Source organism: Lissotriton helveticus, chromosome 10 (assembly GCF_964261635.1).
Source record: "Lissotriton helveticus chromosome 10, aLisHel1.1, whole genome shotgun sequence".
Lineage (NCBI taxonomy): Eukaryota > Metazoa > Chordata > Amphibia > Caudata > Salamandridae > Lissotriton > Lissotriton helveticus.
The window spans coordinates 25,733,866-25,753,471 of NC_136071.1; the positions used below are offsets into that span (position 1 = coordinate 25,733,866).

The 19,606-nt window shown below is 47.0% G+C and overlaps 1 protein-coding gene across 5 annotated transcripts in view; it reads left to right on the forward strand.

The window, feature by feature from the left end:
- The window catches only part of LOC144785799 (uncharacterized), a 672,618-nt gene that overhangs the window by 273,321 nt on the left and 379,691 nt on the right, over positions 1 to 19,606 (forward strand). The window lies entirely within an intron of this gene.

Here is a 19,606-nt window from a genome sequence, read left to right on the forward strand (position 1 = left end):
TACTCCGTTACGACCCTTGGAATTATGCTTAATCACCACTTGACAATTCACACCCACATTAGTTCTGTTGTTTCCTCCTGTTTTTTTGGTTTACGTATCATCAGGAAAGTATCCCGTTTTTTTTCCCCCTCAGCACTTAAACTGATTATTATGGCCATGGTCTCATCTAAGATCGATTACGGGAACATCATTTATAATGGTGCCCCCGCCTATGCACTTCAATGTCTTCAGACGGTGCAGAACCAAGCAGCTCGCTTGGTGCATGGCCTACCGAAATACCATCACTCCTCCCCCCTCTTCTCACTGCCCTTCATTGGCTACCTATCAAACAAAGAGCCCTATTCAAACTTGGCTGCCTCACCTTTCAAGCCCGGGCGGGCACTGCCCCTGCGTTCATCAATTCCGCCATCATCAACTACTGTCCTGCTAGAGACCTACGTTCCTCTGCCAAGTCCTTGCTAGTCATCCCCCGGTTTAAGAAAAAACGATCCGGTGGCCAGAAATTTTCGGTACTCGCACCTACCTTCTGGAACTCCCCCCCCCCCCCCCCCCCTCCCCCCCTCTTAGATCCTCCCCATCCTATTTGGAGTTTCGCAAGGCTCTTAAGACCTTTCTGTTCCAGCAAGCTTTCAGCCCATAGCCCCTGATGCTTCCCTCAGTTTTGAAATCCTATAGCGCCAAGAAACTGCTCAGTGAATGTGCGCTTTATAAATAACTAAAAGTTCAAATTCAAGTTGCCATGAGCCTGATGAATCGAAGGTAACACTAAGATAGCCAAAATCGGCACAGGACCCGAGAACTGGTCAAAAATCTGTGTGGACCACCAATTTCCACCAATTTCTCTTTCCGGTGTGACATGCCATTTTGTGCGATTTCCCTAAATTAGTAGTCCAGTCTAGGTTCCTCATAAATGTAACAAAAGATTTAACCAAGCTACACAGAGTACTGGGGGTATGGGCCATTAAAATGGCATAAGCCGAAAAATAAACATTGGTTATTTTCGATACATCACTGGTGGCTACAGACAGATGAGTACTTAACTCGTTAATTGAAATAATAACAAGCATTGAAAATGCAATAGGTCTCACCTTTGATTAAGTTAAAGCCATTTGCTTTGCTAATGGTATTGTATAGCAAAGCAAATGGCTTTAACTTAATGAAATGCGAGACCTATTGCATTTTTAAAGCTTGTTCTCTCTTGTTCTGGGTCCAACTCATGAGGTAAAATATGTGCTGGTGGGCTCCACCTGACAGCAACAGCTCAAATTAAGCACTGCAAATGGGTAAATTCTACACCCCAGCAGAACTAAGCTAAGATCATGTTCCACACAGACCCAGAGCCCAATCTAGCAGTTCACTTTACAAAATATTCCATGATTAAACAATATATAATTGTACTCCAGCCTTACTAATGACTATCCAACACACCGTATTAACAATAGGAAACACTACAAACTGGAATATCAACAGAACAAACGTCAACACGAATGCCAGAAAAGTAAAGGGCACACAGATTGTGAAAGCACCTGGGAACCATAAGATTGTGGCAATGCACTACACTGCAATTAAGATATCATATTTGCACTAGACATTCTATGTTGCAAATGGAGCAATAGTTACTCACACAAAATGGCACTACATGTGGTTAAGTGCAGATACTGGATTTGAAGCCGGGTTATAAGATTCTGAGAGCAGCACTTTAACAACTAGCCATCATGTATTTCTAATATTGAAAGCTTGGTGCAACAAACTGGAGCTATTGCTTCACATCCTATATTTTCAAGTGAAAGATACTGAGTACCTGCACGTATTTTTTAATTTGTCGGGGAAGATTTAAAAAAAGCATTAGCATAGCCAATAGGTCTCGCCTTTGGGACCTTATAAGTATTTATTTATGCAGCACAATATCCTTACTGTAACAACATTAACTGGCTAAACACTTATAAGGTCCCAAAGGCAAGACCTATTGGCTTTGCCAATGCTTGTTTCTTTTAATTTTGCACTTTCACACCAAACAATTTACCTTCTATTTTTATACCAGTCTAAGTGGCATCTGCTGTGGTCGATCAGTAAATGAAAGCAGAATGGCACGACGTGAAAAAACTATTTTGTTTTTTTTGTCGCTGTTGCACAGCATCAGGAAAAAACATTTTGCTTTCCAATCTCCCGGTGGCACTGTACAGCATCACGAAGAGCTATTGGCAAAGCTGAGAGTTCCCAGAGTTCAGAGCTATTTGCTTTCCCAACTTTAGTTCAGTTCATCTTTATTTCGGTTCTTTGGACTATAAAAGCATGTACAAACATTAAAGGCAAGGAATTAATAACATTTGCCAAATTTGGATTTTGATTTGTTAAAAATTCAGTGGCGTAGCTAGGCACTATGCTGCCCGTGGCAGTCCCTTCCTTTACCTCACCACGACGGCTGCTCTGAAACGATGAATCCTGCATTCACTGCCCCCTCCCCCTTTCTTGCTACACCACTGCATTTTTTCAACCAGAAAACTCAATTGAAACAGATAAATAAAAAACAATGTGTTCCCAAACCGAGTCCATCATTACTGAACAGGTAATTGACCATAAACAAAGGGCTTAGTCTAAATATATAGCAGCTAACACTTGTTATTTTTACTTGCCACTGTCCAGTAAAGGGGGTTGTGCGTAACAGAATGGGTGAACGCAAAATATTAAATTGTCTTTTTTTTTTAAGGCATCCATCCTCATGGCATTATTGTACCCCTCTATCTGTGAAATGGAAGTGCACGCTCACAAATCACACATTCATACACACCAACACATGCACAGACACAAGGACTCGCGCACGCACTCAGAAGCTGAAGAAACATTCAAGTCACGTGCCTTGAAGGCTGCTACTCTAGAATATCGACTCGAGGAATGGAGAACAACCGAACAAACAGCTTTTGTGATCAATCTGTTGTGCCTAACACAACAGGCAATTGAACGGCATCTCGGTGTGTGTGATTTTTTTAACTCGATCGTGTGGAGATTAAGTCACAAGAGCGTAGCAGCCAAAACAAGGGAAAATATGCACGAGCCTCGCAGCACCTAGGCGCAGCAGCTGTTTCATTATAAATCTCCTGAGGAAAGCAGGCCTGACATTTTATATAATATTCAAACAGTAATTAGTGTGCATCCGCACCTGGCTGACAGCCCTGCTGAATCTCAAACGAGCACCTTCCCTGTTGGCTGCTGGGGTTTTTGTCTGCCTTGAAGTGTTGCCATCGCAAAATCTATCCACACACCTTGAGTCTGTTACCATCGCTGAAAAAAGAACAAGCGCTCGCCAGACAGAGACTTTTCTCCTTTGGAGCCGTCCCACTTGGATGGACTCAGCCTGACATTCTGCTGGCGTAAAAGGTTTATTATCTTCTTTATAGGGCCATCTGTTTCGCCCCATAAAGAAGATAAGAAACCTTTTAGGCCAGCAGTAAGTCGGGGAAGTCTGTCCGAATGGGGCAGACTACAAAGAGAAAAGAGTACGTCACTGGAATCTCTTTTCCAATGGCTGGCCACCGTTTACCCTATACGGTGACGCCAGCCAATGGAAAAGAGGGGCGGGGCTTAACCTAGCTAGTGAAAGGTAACTCAAAAACATAAAATCTCGCCAGCGAGACTACGCATGCGCGCAGCCTACGCTAGCCGAGACCTAAAAAGCAAGGGGGCCAGGACGCACCCCTGTCACACCCCACTAGCTAAAGGGAAAACATCAGTAGTTTCCCATGCACAACCAAAGCGTGCCCTAGCCTTTAAATTCTTGTGCAGAGAAAAAAAACCCTTCATTAGTGGAGCTTCCAAGTAAGGCCAGCCATAGCTTTACCCTGTTAATCGTATCAAATGCAGTGGATAGATCGATAAATGCCATGCACAGTAGACAACGCCTAGTGATAGTGTACTTCTCCACAGACAAGTGCAGGTTTAGGCACTGGTCCACTGTACTGAGCCCTAGGCAAAAACCATACTGACACAGGGATAGGATGTTGTTAAGACTAAACCCACATCTGTAAGTGATTTAAAATTACCCTCCCAGGATCTTTATCAATCAATCAGGTATTTGTGAAGCGCACTACTCACCCGTGAGGATCTCAAGGCGCTGGGTGGAGGGGGGATTCGAGCAGCTCCATCTGATCTGAGGAGACGGGTCTTGAGGCTCTTCCTGAATGCTTGCAATGTGGTGGTTCGTCTGATGCTGAGGGGGAGTTTGTTCCAGGTCTTGGCCGCAATGTAAGAGAAGGCTCTTCCTCTTGTTCTGGCTCTGCAGATGCGTGGGATTTCAGCCAGGGCAAGGTCGGCGGAGCGGAGGTTTCTCTTGGGTGCGTAGATGGAGATTCTTTCGTTCAGGGATTGGGATCCGGTGTTGTGGAGGGATTTGTAGGCGTGAGTGAGCAGCTTGAAGGTCACTCTCTTTTCGACCGGGAGCCAGTGGAGGTCTTGTAGGTGCTGGGAGATGTGGTCTTGTCGTCGGAGGCCGAGGATGAGTCTGGCTGCAGTGTTCTGGATGGTCTGGAGTTTGAGGAGTGGAGATTTGTTGATCACGTAGTCCGCTCTGCTGGTTATGAGTGCGTGGGTGATGGTCTGTCTGGATTCCGGGGGATCCATTTGAAGGTCTTGCAGAGAAAGCGGCGGGTATTGAAGCACGTGGAAGATACAGCGTTGACCTGTCAGTTCATAGTGAGGGAGGAGTCGAGCATGATGCCGAGGTTGGGAGCGTGGTTCGAGGGTGTGGGCCACCTGGTGTTGTCCCATGCAGAGGGGGTGGATCCGAGGATGAGGACTTCTGTTTTCTCCGATATGAGCTTCAGGTAGCTGCTGCTCATCTAGAATGCAACGTCTTTCATTCCTTCCTGGAAACTGTCTGGTGATGTCGGGTTTCTTGGTGAGGGAGAGGATGAGCTGGGTGTCGTCGGTGTAGGATACTATGCTTTCTGACAATGGTAGCGAAAGGGGCCATGTAGATGTTGAAGAGCGTGGGGCTGCAGTAGGATCCTTGGGGTACTCTGCAGCTTATCTCTGTGGGTTTGGAGAGAAGTGCGGGGAGTCTGATTCTTTGAGCTCGGCTGGTGAGGAAGGAGCGGATCCAGTCTAGGGCAGTTCACTGTATGGTGGCATTGTGGAGTCTGGCAGTTAGTGTGCGGAGGGAGACAGTGTCAAAGGCTGCTTAGAGGTTTAGTAGAATGAGGGCAGCTGTGTGGCATTGGTTGAGGAGAGTGCAGATGCCGTCTGTGGCAGCTAGGAGGGCGGTCTTGGTGCTGTGGTTGCTGTGGAATTCGGATTGGGAAGTGTCAAGGATTGAGTTGGATTCTATGAAGTTCTTGAGCTGGTTATTAACGATCTTCTTGGTGACTTTGGCTGCGAAGGGGAGGAGAGAGATAGGTCTGTAGTTTTTGAAGTCCGTCGGGTGTGCGGGGGGGCTTCTTGAGGAGGAGCTTAACTTCTGCGCGTTTCCAGTCGTCTGGGAACGTGCCTGTTTCAAGGCGGCTCTGTGAAAGATGTGCGGTCGGTGGGGGCTCCTGAGTGTATGCTCCTCGTGGTCTTAGTGGTGTCTTCTGTGGTAACAGGTGTCCAGGTGGGGATGGTAAGCTGGGTGATGTTGCTGGTGGTAGTTGTAGTGTCGGTGCCTTGGTTCCGTTCGTCGAATTTGTCGTAGAGAGTCCTGATCTTGTGATGGAAGTAGGGGCTGAGTTTGTTGCAGAGGTCCTGGGAGGGCCATAGGAGGTTTCGCTATGGGGTTTGGTGAATTCTTGTATGATGCTGAAGAGTTCCTTAGAGTTGCAGGAGTTGGAGAGGATTCTGTCCTGGATGAAGTTCCTCTTCGTGGTTCTGATGAGCTAGTGGTGTTCAATCATGGTGGTTTTGTGGGCGGTGCGTGCATATGAGGTTTTGCTGTTCCTCCAAGATTTCTCAAGTCGTTGGCACGTGCACTTGGATTCTCGTAGGTCGTTGGTGAACCAGGTGGCTTTCGTGGTGCGTTATCTGTCGCAGTTTGCGAGGGGTGCAAGCATGTTTGCGCATTCGGTGATCCATCTGTGGAGTTCGTTGGCTGCAGAGTTGGTGTCGGTCGTGGTGGGTGGAGGAGAGCGTTTGTGGGAGGAGTTGAGGTGCTCTTAGGTGATATTGATCCAGTTCCTGCGCAGTGCTGGTCTACCCAGAGGGGCTGCGTGGTCTGGCTGAAGTGGATGTTCTTTTCTCCTGCGAAGATGGGGTCGAGGGTGTGTCCTGCCATGTGGGTGGGGGTAGTGACAAGCTGTTTCAGTCCAATGTTTTCGAGGTTGTCCAGGAGGGCGATGGAGTTGGTCCTGAGGTTGTTGAGGTGGAAATTCAATTCTCCGAGCAGTACGTAGTCCGTGGAGGCGAGGACACAGGGCACGATGAGGTCTGTGATGGTTGTGGTGAACGTGGCACGCGGTCCAGGAGGTCTGTAGGCTAGGGTGAAGAGTAGCGTTGTTCTGGGGTTGACCTGGATCTGGAAATGGAGGTGTTCCATGGGGCATGCGAAGTCGCTTGTGCTGGCTTTAGTGAGGCGGACGAAGATTTTGTGTACGATGGTGAGTCCACCTCCAGGGTGGTTGGGGGCGGTCCTTCTTCTGGATATTGTACCCGTCGGGAATGGAGGTTGTGATGTCTGGTGCAGAACTGGCGTTGGTCCTGGTCTCCGTGAAGAAGTCGACGTACGTAGAGTGTCGAGGAGGTCCCAGATTTCTACTGCGTGTGTGTGTATGGAGCATATGTTGAGGAGGATGCAGCTCAGGGGTTTGGGCTCGCTGGTGTCCAGTGGGTTGGCGGTAGCAGAGGAGGTCCGGAGTTGGGTGAAGGGGAGGCGGCATTGTTGACAGGAGAACTGGCCCTGGGTGGTGTTCGGCGTTGAAAGCTGGCAGTTGTTGTTTATTCTGGGTTTGAGTGTGTGGAGGGTTGCGGAGTTATAGCAGTGGGTGGTAGGTGTACCATGTTCCCTGGCGCTGGTCTCAGTCAGGTCGCAGACAGGCACAGACGGGCTGCCCTTTGGTGAGTCTGCGGGGCGGCTGCCCAGCGGCTGCCATTATGTAGGGGTCGGGGGAGAGCAGCTGGGAGCCGGGAACAGGCTGGGGGAGGTGCGGGGTTTTTTCAAGGAACAAAATGCCCTGAGCCTTTTCAACAAATATAAGCAATTACAATATATAGAACACAATGGTAGCTATATAGTTCTCCTGTCCAGCCGGACCAGGGATTTATTGTAATAGGATAACACAATAAAACGTGAATACAAAACATTGAAGGAAGGGCACAATCCTGTACCGTATTCAGAAATAAGGACAGAGTGATAAAGAAAAATAGAAAGGGAGAAGTTTATACAGGCAAAGAAAAGTGAGCAGCCTGGACACTTGTTATATCAGTGCGATAAGTGTGATACCAGGGTAGATAATACACAATATTACACAATGGTTGCATTTATGTCTACTTGTGACAGTCGACGACGTTTCGATCCATTGCTCTAATACATAAGGATCATCTTCAGGACTAAAAATAATATTGCCTGTGTTAAATGATACGCCTCTGGTTGAGGAGAGCTAGTGGTTAATTTAACCATCAATCGGTCAAGGTGTCCTGCAAGCGCGAATCCTTTGAGATAACGATTACGCGCTAGGTATTACCAGTTGGCAGACACTGGAAGGATCACATTGTGTTTGAGATTATCCGTCCTGCTGGGCGGCTTCCGGTTGGGAAAATCCGCAAATTAACTGAGCATTGTCAGGATGTGACGGCAGGGTCCGTGGCAATCCGACGGAGTGCACTCGCTGTGTGGTTGGCCTGAAGAGCTAAAAAAAAAAAGAAAAAAAGGGGGGGGGGCGGGGGGCAGCAGCAGCGGGAAGGGAGCGGAAAAACAGCAAACGGGGAAAAAGAGTGAAAAAAGCCACAACAGGACAAATAGACAAAAAGGCACACATAGGACTAATGGACAAAGAGGCACATAAGAGACCTAATAGACAGAAAGGCACAAAAAGCACAAATAGGCAAAAAGGCACTAATAAGACAGAAACTACACAAACTAGGCACAAACAAGGGCACAGACAGACAAAAGGCAGAAAGACCAGGCAGACAAAAGCCAGAAAGACAAAGCAGATAACCACAAAAAGGCTGGCCGAGCGGACCAGCAGAACAGCAAGGCTCTCCCACTGGACCACCAGGGATGAGGCGCAGGCAGGAACCTGTGGATGGAGGGTGGCCCCAACACCTACCTGGAACTAAAAAGGTACTGGGGGCTGCGGCGCAACGACGGAGCTGTGTGAGGAAGGAGCAGTTTCCCTGACCAGGAGGACAGAGGTCTTGCTCATCCTGTCGCGCAGCGGCCGCCAGCACCTCTCATGCTATCAATGAGAGAAATTGGCAGATAACACATAAAAGACCCAAGGTTCCCCTTTTTAAAGATTGGAACTATTGTTGATTGAGTCCAAGAGTACTTAAGGAGATGTTAAACAAATTAGTAAACAGATGGCCCCAGAGCCAAAATTACACTGAAGAAGGTTCGTGGGTATCCCATCTGGCCCAGGACCTTTACCTCCTGAGCTCTGCCTAATAGCTGGTTCTAATTTTTTAAGGGAAAGCTAGAGTGGGTGAGGATTTCCCAAACGGGCCCTCAATAAATGGTTAAGAGTCTTATCCTCGGTACGGTGGTAATTCCTTCTGGCCTCACGCTCTTCTCTAAGATGATCGGAGAGAGCTTTTCTTAAATGGCAGTAGACCGCAGAGCTCTTTCCATCAAACCATCAGGGGGGATTTTGGACTGGCGAGAGGGGTTTTAACAAATAATTCTTAATACATAAATTAGTTTTTTAAGGAGAAGTGTAGTCTTAGGGTCCTTAAGTGACAGACCAATATAAGCCCGTCCCTTGAATTATGGTTGATTTCAACACCAACTAAATGAGTTTTATCCTTGCCCACAGTAAATCCCTTCCAGATACCATGGATTATTATCCCCTCTCACTGGGACTGCAATATGGTGCACTTGGAAAACCGCTGAAGAAAACTCATCGGGGCAAAAATATAATCAATATTAGAGGAGCATCTCCTTCCCCTGAAAGTGGGTGTGCTCTGACCAGCTTCCTGCTAGACATTTACTAAATTCACAAGACAATTTGTAGCTAAAAATTCCTCAACTCTCTCCCTCTCTTCTGTAATCTGAAACAGTGCCTCAAAAAGGTGATAAAATGAGTTGGTAAAATCATTGTTATAAAATTCACTAAATAAAAATATAAAGACCCTGCTGTGTCTTTCAATAAAACCGCCTGATATGCAAGGCTACCTGTATCAATAGTGGTCACAACCATCTTAAAGTTTAATTTTATCCATATTGAGTGTCCGCCCTTAGCTCTCTCATGGGCAGAAGATGTGGCGGGACAGGAGTAACACGAGAAACTCCTGCATGTAATTAACAAGGTGGCTCATGTTTCCTGTAAAACTACAAAGTTTAATTTATCGACAAAATACAGACAATCTGGGATCATAAACTTATCTTTAAGCCTGGCCATATTCCAACTTACAAGAGAGAAACAGTTACTGCACCTAAGAGGATCTGCTCAAGTCCCCCACTCCGTAACTTACTGTCTCCCCCAAGCATGCTAAACAAGCATTTACAATGCAATGGTTTCGCCTTTGGAAAAGTTTGAGCTATTGGCATTGTAAATGACAACATTTGTATTTATGTGTTGGTTTTGAAAACAGATAAATAAATGGCATTGTCATTTACATTGCCATTAGCTTAATCTCTCGCAAATGTGAGACCTATTGTACCCTACGGACAAGCTCAGCAGACAGCAATTACTACCACACACACACACCCAGTTGAAAATCTCCTGCGAAAGGATGTTGAAGTGCCATTCCTTTCAAATGAAAGATGTACAGGTACACAGTGCCTGCCCATTTAAAGCACTGCTCTCACCCCACGTGGATGAAGCAGTACACCCTCTTCTTGTGTGCCACGTCATTGTAACGCAGACTACCCCTTTCTGTCCATGTTATGATTTGTAGTGTAATAGATGGCGCATTCCGAGACGAGAGGTGTCTTCATTTGAGTGGACTGAACTAACTAGACTAACACGAGTACTGATGATAGGGATGTGAAGAATGGAAAGCGCGAATCTAAAATAAACATTTCAGGAGAGATGCTGTGGTGCCAGAGTTGCCGAATTTGGAGCTGGGGAACCGAGTTCGAGTCCCGGCATCAGCTCAACATCCTGTGATTCTGAGCAGATCACTTAATTTCCCAGAGTTTACAAAAAAATATATGGGCTGTAACTGGTTGTCATGTAAAGCGATCCAATACCTTCGTGGAGTTCGCGCCATTTAAACTGCAAAAACGTAACGTTGCATTACGCCACACCTACTACCTACGTGAAAAAAAGACCCAAGATGCCCCGGGAATGCGAGGCCACCCACCCAACGTAAGTGACCAGACCCTTACTAGACACTTGCACCTTGATAATAACCACAGTCCTTCGTTCATACCCGCCCCAACCCTGCCTCCCCCACTGTGGAATCTAGACCCCCGTGCTGCACTCCACCGACCCCCTCCACATACATAGCACCTCACTTACCCTCGGTAGGGGGCCGCTCGGCGTCAGCAGCACGTGCGGAAGGGTCCGGGCTAGGCGCTGCATGGGGTCTGCCCGGGGCTTTTCTACTCGGCCCTCTGAGCGGACAGCTGTTCTCTTCCAGGGGATACTCATCAAAGTCATTAGCACTGAATAGTCCCGCCCACGTGCGGGACCCCGGAGCAATAGCCAATAATATGCATATATCTATATATATATATATATATATATATATATATATATATATATATATATATATATATATATATATGCATAAAATAACCATATATATATAGATAATATGCTTCTCTTCCAGGGGATCCTCATCAATAGTCATAAGCACTGAATATTCCCGCCCATGTGCGGGACCCCGGAAACAATATAAAAATATATATGTAAAAAACACATATATCTCGCTCCACATATATGTATGTACATATATTATTTTTCTCACACCAATGCAGCTCCATAACTGAGGCTAAAACAATGTAAACACATATACATGCTCTGCAATTAGTAAGGAAGCAAAAGAAAAAAACACATTAGGTCAAATAACCTTTGAACTTTGTGTTTTAATGAGTAGACCACTCATAAATCCTGACAATTGCTTGTAAATAGACATTGTTAGCCCTCAGGCTGCATTGCAAAACAATAGCATAGAAAATGAAACCATTTTCAACAAAAACTGGCACCGTGCCTTTAAGGCAGCCATGACCCCAGGCTTCCCATCATGCCTCAGGGGTGACAGTTAGGTCAGTTGTTCTTTCCGGCTCCTTCAATCAGGACCCTGGTGAAACAGCTCCCTTTCTTTTTGGCTTTTTGTCAAAAAATATTCTTGTTACCTGCAATTTTTTGCTTTCACTCGACGTCTTTTTGACCTAGGGTGTTACTGCTACCTTTTTTAGGCTTAAAAAAGGTGATTTTTCTGTCAAAGATGCCTTCACTCTTTGACAAATGTCCTTCATGTGGAAAGAAGATGGCCAAGACTGACACTCATTCAGTGTGTATCCTGTGCCTACCAGACTCTCATTCCTCGAAAACCTGTGAACACTGCCAGGTTTTATCATCCAGAACTCTGAAAGAACGTGAGAGGATTCGTGTTTATGGCTTTTCTGAGAGAGGAAGATCTCCCAAGAAGCAGAAAAGTCGGAAGGCGCGTTCGACGTCGAAAGAAGCCCCGACTGGTTCACATTCGACGTCGAGATCGGCGTTGGAGAAACAGTCGACGGCGACGAAGAAGATGTCTTCAGCGTCAACATCCAAGGTACCTCCGCTACAGACAGCGTCGAGGGATAGGTCACCGTCGAAGCAAAAGAGTTCGACGGCGAGCCACCTGACGTCATGCTGTGACGTCGAGGCATTCTCCGTCGACGCCTGGCCACTGGCGTTCGGCGTCGAAACATCCTCCGTCGACGACTTGTCATGGTCGTTCGGCGTCGAGGGAGCCTCTGTCGACACATAGTCGATCGACGTCGAAGCAGCCCACGTCGACGCCTGATCAATGGCGTTCGACGTCGAGGCAGCCTCCGTCGCATTCAGGCAAGCGGCATTCGGCCTCGAGGCACACCCCGTCGCCGACAGAGCACCGGCGATCGGCGTCGAATCAGCCTCAGTCGTCGTTGAGTAGACAGCCTTCAACGGCGAGAGGGTCTATGCCGAAGGACAGTCATCGCCACCCGAGGTCGGCGTCAAGGAAACCACGGTCGACGTCGAGAGAGCGTCTATCTGCTCAGCGCTCGACGTCGATACAGCCACCGTCGATGGATCAGCGGAGATCCAGGGAACGGAGCGTTTCGCAGCCAGTGAACATCTCCCCTGCAAGGTCACAGGAGAGGTCGCCTTTGAAGCAGGTGCTGCAGGAGAAAGAGGGTGAACCATTGGGCCAGTCTCAAGTCCTAAGGCCTCAATTAGGTTCTCCAGGATCAGCATCGGCTGCGGAGGTGGGACAATCTCTAGTACAGGATCCTCCTGCCAAGAGAAGGAGGGTCGCAGAAGAGGAATCCCGGTCGAGGTCTTCCTCTAGATCTCTAGTTAGCCTATCCTCATCCTCTTCAGCATCTCGCAGTGGCAGATCCTCGGATGGACAAAACAGCGATTCGGATAGGGAGAGGCCCAAGTCCCCTGCACGATCGCAACAGGATCAAGCGGATCAGCCTCCACGGTCAGGTTCACCAGTGAGGGATCCCACACACAAATCTCCTCCTATTCGTCTTTCCCCAAGGTGGTATAGACCTCTTCACCACTGGGCCGAGGACAAGGAGACGGCAGATCGGCTGAAGGCGTATCGAGACCAGGCTACCCGCCGCAAGGAACGGTCTCGTTCTAGGCACTCAAGTAAGAGACCATCTCGTCACAGAGACCGATCTCATTCTAGAACGCGCTCAAGTAGAAGATCTAGGTCCAGGAGGACCCGTAGCTCTTCAAATTCTTCGAGGACCCGATCTCACAGGGATTACTCTCCGACCCTGACAAACAGTCCACGCTCGAGTATATCTCCAACTGAGGATATTTTCTCGTTCCAAGACATCTTGGGCAGGGGAGCCCTGAAGCTAGGAGTGCCTATGACTGCTCCGCAGATCAAGACGACGGCCATATTTGAAACCCTACAGCACAGAACGACACCCAAACCTTTGTTGCCGTTGGTCCCGGGTATAATGGACCCAGTGAATGAAGTCTTCCTGACTCCGGCAACGGTGAAGTCCGTCCCAGCGAGGATTCTCAAGAAGTATCGTCCTCCTGATGAGGATCCTCTGTTCCTCAAGTCTGATCCCCCGCCTGATTCAGTAATCATTGCGGCGGCAAGAAAATCCAATGCGGTAGCATCCTCATCCACGGTACCACCGGATAAGGACAGCAAGGTGCAAGACTCATGGGGGAGAAGAGTTTGTAACACCTCAGCTTCTTTCCTCAAGGTCTCCAATGCGGAAGCGCTGCTCGGCAGATATGATAGATCTCTGTGGGACTCACTTCAGAGGTTTTCTGAAAAACTTCCTCAGGAAGATAGACAGGACTTTGAGGAGGTTCTGATGGAGGGCAGTCAAGTCTCCAATCAGATTATAGGAGCGGCGGCAGATGGAGCAACGTTGGCTGCGCATGGTTATGCGCATGGAATCACAGCGAGGAGATCCTCATGGTTGCGACTTACGGCATTGAAACCCGAGGCTCAAGCCAGAATTCTAAATCTTCCTTTTTCGGGCACGTCTCTCTTTGGTGCAAGTGCTGATGAGGAGATGCAGCGGATGAAGACTGAGTTAGACACCCTCAAAGCCGTGGGGCTTGAAAAGAAAAAGGAATTCCGGAAGAAGTTCAGTTCGGACAACAAGGGCTCTTCGAAGCAGAGGGTTCAAACCCCTCACTGGCAGAAGGGCCAGAACCAGCAAGGCCAGCAAAAGTCGCAATACAAAGGCAAGCGCAATTCCAAAGGAAATGGAAATCAGCGACAAGGCAACAACTTCAATAAGTCTCAGCAGAAGCAATGAGTCTTTCCTTCCCCCAGCGCCGTTGTCCACTCCAGTGGGGGGAAGCATTGCGCATCGCAGGACAGAGTGGCAGGCCATTACAAAAGATCAATGGGTGTTGTCTACGCTGCAGATTGGGTACTGTCTTCGTTTTCATCGTCTACCTCCACCCGTTCCTCCGATGTCAACGTCAAGCCACCAGCTACAAATGTTAAAGAAAGAAGTAGCGACACTCCTCGAGAAATCAGCCATCGAGAGGGTACCGGTGGCTCAAAGGGGGAAAGGAGTATACTCGAGGTATTTTCTGGTCAGAAAAAAGGGCCAGAAGGCAGAATACAGGCCTATTCTGGACTTGAGAACACTCAATCTACATGTACGAAAAGAAAAATTTCGCATGTTGGCGCTTCACCAAATATATCCACATCTCAGGAAGGGGGATTGGATGTGTTCGGTGGACCTTCAGGACGCATATTTTCATGTCCCGATACGACCAGATCACAGATGATTCCTTCGGTTCCGGGTGGGGACCTCTCACTACCAGTTCAAAGTCCTTCGTTTGGGTTGAAGTCGGCCCCCAGAGTGTTCACAAAGTGTGTTGCAGTGGTGGCGGCAGCTCTACGCTGCAGGGGAGTCTTCGTATACCCATACTTAGACGATTGGCTGTTGAAAGGTCCAACTCCAGACAATGTAAGGAATCAATTCCAGACATGCATAGAACTTTGTCAACGTCTGGGCCTGCATGTCAACGACAAGAAGTCGGTCTCCCATCCCACTCAGAAGATTCACTTCCTAGGAGCTCTGCTAGACTCTGATGTAGGAAAAGTGTTTCCTTCGGAGGAGAGACAGTTTTCAATAGCACTCAAGTGCCAGCAAGTTCTTCGCAACAGGACTCAGAAAGTGCGAAGGATAGCCTCCCTCTTAGGATCGATGGCTTCCTGCATATTCTTAGTACCGAACGCCAGACTTCGGATGCGTCCTCTTCAGCAGGATCTGGAGGACAAATGGGACCAGCAATCAGATCGCTGGGACGATCAGATCACTTTGTCGGAGGTAGCACGATCTTCCATCCTGTGGTGGACGAAGAAGCAGAACATGCAAGTGGGAGTTCTCTTCCATCAATCTCCCCCTACACAAACGATCATCACAGACGCGTCATTGCAAGGCTGGGGGGCGCACATGGGTCCTCTTCAGGTGCAGGGTCTGTGGTCGTCCAAGGAAAGCACCTACCACATCAACTTGCTGGAGTTGAGAGCAGTCCACCTGGCTCTCAAAGCGTTCCTTCCCTCGCTTCAGAAAGAGGTGGTTCTAGTGCAGACGGACAACACCACCACTATGTACTATTTAAACAAGCAGGGAGGAACCCGCTCAAGGACTCTGTCACTAGAAGCTCAGGGCATCTGGCATTGGCTTCTGGCTCGCAAGTTGTCTGTTCATGCAGTCCACCTCCCAGGAGAGCAGAACGTGAGGGCGGACGCACTAAGTCGGCACTTCGCAGACAGAGAAGACTGGGTTCTCAACGACGAAGTGCTAGACGACGTGTTCCAGTCTTGGGGTCGTCCTTCCATAGATCTCTTCGCGGACGACGTAAACAGCAAATGCCCAAGCTTCGCCTCCAGGTTCTATCGACCAGGAACGAGGGGGAATGCTCTTTTGATCGATTGGTATGGGGAATTTGTGTTCGCCTTTTCACCCCTTCCTCTGATCCCGAAGGTGGTGAGCAAGCTGAGCCACTCGTGCACAACAGTGATCCTGATTGCCCCCGACTGGCCGAGGCAATGGTGGTCCCCGGACCTCCTTCACCTGTCAGTGTCTCCTCACAAGAGGCTTCCATGCAGGCCGGACCTGTTATCGAAGATGAACGGGAGGATTCACCATCCCAACCTTCCGTCACTGAACTTGGCAGCATGGCTCCTGAGGTCATTCAGTACGGCCATCTAGGGCTGCCACAAGACTGCATGTCCATTCTGAGAGAAGCACGACGTCCTTCCACGAGACATTCTTACGCATGCAAGTGGAAGAGGTTCTATATGTGGTGCATGCAGAATGGTCACAATCCGGTGAAGAGTCAGGAAGAAGCAGTTCTTCCATACTTGTTATACCTTGCTAAAGCAGGTTTGAAGTTTAACTCCATTAAGGTGCATTTAGCCGCTATAACTGCTTATAGGCGATCACCTTCACAAACCTCTTTTTTTCAGTTGCCAGCAGTAAAAGATTTCCTGCAAGGTCTGAAAAAGGTTTACCCTCCTGTACGGCCTCCTTCTCCTCCCTGGGAGCTGAACCTAGTACTATCAAAGTTGATGGGCCCACCTTTTGAGACCATTCATAAAGCTACATTACAGCATATTTCCTGGAAAGCGGCTTTTTTGGTAGCGATTACGTCAGCCCGTAGGGTGAGCGAAATTCAGGCCCTATGTACTAAAGAACTGTATACAGTTTTTCATTTGAACAGAGTGGTGCTCAGAACGCACCCTTCTTTCCTGCCGATGGTGGTGTCAGATTTTCATGTCAATCAGTCTATCTCTTTGCCCACTTTCTTTCCTAATCCCTCTACTCCAGCTGAGAGGGCGTTACACTCTTAGAACTTTAAAACCCTTTTCAGGTCCAATCTGGACAGGTCCAAGTCTATTCGACATTCTGATCAATTGTTTGTTAACTACGGATCGATCAGAACTGGCCATGCAGCATCGAAACGGTCCATTTCCAGGTGGATCGTTTCGTGTATCAAATTTGCTTACCAATTGGCGCAGAAACCTTTGGTTGTTCCTCCTAAAGCGCATTCCACTAGAGGTAGAGCGGCCACGGCGGCTTACCTACATGATGTGCCCATGTCTGAGATTTGTAAAGCGGCAACCTGGAGGTCTGTCCATACATTTACCAGACATTACTGTCTAGATTCTGACACGAGAGCAGATACCCAGGTGGGCCAGGCCTCCCTGAGGAATCTGTTTAACAGCTGAGTTATTTGGCTGTTATTGCTTGGTTGGGTCATGTACTTCTCATTTACCTGCAGGTGGTTGATGGGCTTGCTATTCTATTCAGTGCTTATGACTATTGATGAGGATCCCCTGGAAGAGAAGGATAAGTTACTTACCTGTAATCCTAGTTCTCTTCCAGGGGTATCCTCATCAAAGTCATAAGCAACCCACCCGCCTCCCCAGGTAAATGAGATTTGGTACTATTTCAATCTTGTGGTTGAGCCCTGTCTTCAGGGTTATGCAAAGAACAACTGACCTAACTGTCACCCCTGAGGCATGATGGGAAGCCTGGGGTCATGGCTGCCTTAAAGGCACGGTGCCAGTTTTTGTTGAAAATTGTTTCATTTTCTATGCTATTGTTTTGCAATGCAGCCTGAGGGCTAACAATGTCTATTTACAAGCAATTTTCAGGATTTATGAGTGGTCTACTCATTAAAACACAAAGTTTAAAGGTTATTTGACCTAATGTGTTTTTTTCTTTTGCTTCCTTACTAATTGCAGAGCATGTATATGTGTTTACATTGTTTTAGCCTCAGTTATGGAGCTGCATTGGTGTGAGAAAAATAATATATGTACATACATATATGTGGAGCGAGATATATGTGTTTTTTACATATATATTTTTATATTGTTTCCGGGGTCCCGCACATGGGCGGGAATATTCAGTGCTTATGACTTTGATGAGGATACCCCTGGAAGAGAACTAGGATTACAGGTAAGTAACTTATCCATATACATATACATATGCAGCCCAATATACACCATACTAGGCTTAAAAACTGCCATTATTGCCTGTAAAATCCTTACATTTGCTAAATAAAGACATATAAATTACATTATATGATAATGCAAAGAAGAAAACACTGTCCTGGTTTTCTTTGAAACACACAACCTTTATTTTCAAAGGTAAAAACAGGCAGGATCATAGAGGCAGCTTTAGCCTAGATATGCTGCATTGTAACAACAGAAAAATCTGGCACCGTGCCTTTAAGACCTCTGTGAGCCTCCAGGCTCCCATCATGCACCACAGGTGACAGTTAGGTCAGTTCTTTTGGACGGCGTAAAACAGTGTGATAACTGCATGGGTAACATGTAAAATAGACAGTTCTGGTATTCGCCCGGGGAGGCGGGTGGGTGTGCTTATGACTTTGATGAGTATACCCCTGGAAGAGAACTAGGATTACAGGTAAGTAACTAATCCTTCTCTTCCAGGGGATACTACTCAATAGTCATAAGCACTGAATAGAATAGCAAGCCCATCCCATACCCTGCGGACGAATACCAGACTCTCTAAACGGTACACTAATATAGATATTACCCAAACAAATTCCTCAGGGATGCCTGACCAACCTGGGCATCCGCCTGAGTATCAGAATCAAGGCAGTAATGGCGAGCAAAGGTGTGAACCGAACGCCGTGTAGCTGCCTTACAAATTTCATGAACAGGCACATTTTTAAGCATTGCTATAGTAGCAGCCTTTCCTCTAGTGAAGTGCGCTCTCGGTCTACCCGGGAGCTGTTTCCGTGCAAACTGATAACATAACAAAATGCATGAAACAATCCATCTAGAAATGGACCTCTTAGAAGCAGGCAAGCCCGTATTCAGAGGACCGTAGTTCACAAACAGATGATCAGACTTTCTAGCACTCTTAGTTTTATCAAGGTAAAACTTCAAAACTCTTTTCAAATCCAAAGAGTGCAGAGCTTTTTCAGCTGAAGAGCTTGGATTAGCAAAAAACTTAGGTAGTGTCCCTGACTGGTTAATGTGAAAATCCGAGCCTACCTTAGGAAGGAATCTGGGATGAGTCGAAGAACCACTCTATTCGCATGGAAAACGAGATAGGGTTCTGTAGCACAAAAGGCCTGAATCTCGCTCACCCTGCGCGCAGAAGTGATAGCTACAAGGAAGGACACCTTCCACGACAGATGTTGAAGGGAGGCCTTATGTATAGGTTCGAATGGAGGACCCATCAATTTAGACAAAACCACATTAAGCTCCCAAGGGGACGAGGAGTTGTTCTCAAAAGATTTCGCCTGCGCGAACGCTGCTGCGCAGCGGATCGCAGGCGAAACCTAAAAAACAAGCATCCTGAGGGTGGCTGCGACGGTCATTCAACTTCAGATAGGGCAACTATATTATTAATTTATATTGAATAATAAAATGCCTATTATAATTAATATTTTTTTAATCTAAAACATTTTGCATTTAGTAATCTAATATAATTTCCTAAGTTATGTTGGATATGGTAAAAAATAAGACTGAAAATTATTTTGAAAAACGAAACGCACTATATTAATAATTAAAATAATTATAATTATTTTAAAATATATATACTTTGGAATTAAATATGCTCAAAATATCTTTGACTATTCCATGTAAAAGTAACATTTTGTAACCTAAATCCAATCCAAAATCATTAACAAAATAAATATAGAAAAAAGTATGAGGCACAGCGCCACAGGAAGCACCAAATGGGCAGATCTGTTTATGCCCAACAACAACAAAAACTGCAAATAGGGAAAGGACTAAAAAACAAGAAGAAACTTTGAAAAATTCCAGACCCAACCACTAGTTGGTGGAATAATGCACGGCA